This window comes from Solanum pennellii, chromosome 6 (genome assembly GCF_001406875.1).
Source record: "Solanum pennellii chromosome 6, SPENNV200".
Taxonomy (NCBI): domain Eukaryota; kingdom Viridiplantae; phylum Streptophyta; class Magnoliopsida; order Solanales; family Solanaceae; genus Solanum; species Solanum pennellii.
This window is the reverse complement of record NC_028642.1, coordinates 27,885,429-27,886,408: the sequence shown is the minus strand read 5'-3', so window position 1 is coordinate 27,886,408 and position 980 is coordinate 27,885,429. Positions and strand designations below refer to the sequence as shown.

Sequence of the window (980 nt, the reverse complement as noted above, 5' to 3'; positions counted from 1 at the left end):
GAAGTGTACTTAAAAGTTATAAGCTACACTTTATAATGTTTCTAAAATATGATATAATTTGCAACGATTTTTTAAATATATGACCACAATTATTAAGTGTTTAGTTTTTATTATTGTTAAAACAACAAATTATGAGTATGGCCTTAAAATTTTCACCAAAATTTTATATTCCCTCCAACAATTTTAACTCTCCCTCCCATTTTATTGGCCAAAAAAAATAAACATTCATTAATAATAAAACACAACTTCACGCTTTCCTTTCACTTTCCTAAATCAGAACTCATGCTTTCCCTTTCACAATTTCACGCTTTCCTTTCACCAAGCTTCAAATTTGCTGAAGATCAAGCTGAAAAATTTGCTGAAGAACTCACCAAGACCAATTTGCTGAAGATTCCGTCAAGGTAAGTACCAATTTGCTTAATTTTTTATTTTTGTTTATTGAATGAAGATTTCTCCAAGACCCAGCTGACCGCTTCTCTCAAATTTTTGTTTATTGAATGATTTTTTTTTGTTTAGAAGGAATTTATTGGGGTTGTTGGCAAGATGACTGAAGTTAAGTCTCTCTGTCACACTTTTCTCTCAAATTTTAGACAGATTTATGGCTGAAGAGGTAAAGAGCTAAAGATAATCTCCCTAAAGAATACGATTTCCATAATAGTTCTTGCTGAAGAACCCGATTTTGTTGGAATAGGGTTTACCGGGTAAGAATTCTATCTTTGAAAGTCTAAATTTTAGCTTTAGGGTTTTGATGTCTTGTGTACAATTATGCTTTCAAAGATAGAATTATTTAGGGTAAGAATTCTATCTTTGAAAGCCTAAAATTGGGCAGGCCTGGCAAGTGACTTATTAGGTTGAACACCAATAATATTATGCAAATTTCCAATCAATGGAAGGGGAATTGGCCCTGGTGAAAGTATTTTGTTACCTCTCTTACTTATTGCTACCCAACGAATGCATGGAAACAAAGTAGCGGTTATGTA

At 32.3% G+C, this 980-nt stretch overlaps 1 long non-coding RNA gene across 1 annotated transcript in view; it reads left to right on the top strand.

The window, feature by feature from the left end:
* The first annotated feature begins 232 nt into the window (after nucleotides 1-232).
* Nucleotides 233-980, top strand: part of LOC107021524 — a 5,133-nt gene continuing 4,385 nt past the window's right edge. Inside the window, exons 1-2 of the long non-coding RNA XR_001457038.2 lie at nucleotides 233-401; nucleotides 517-701. This is a non-coding gene — a long non-coding RNA (uncharacterized LOC107021524). The remainder of the gene's footprint in view (nucleotides 402-516; nucleotides 702-980) is intronic.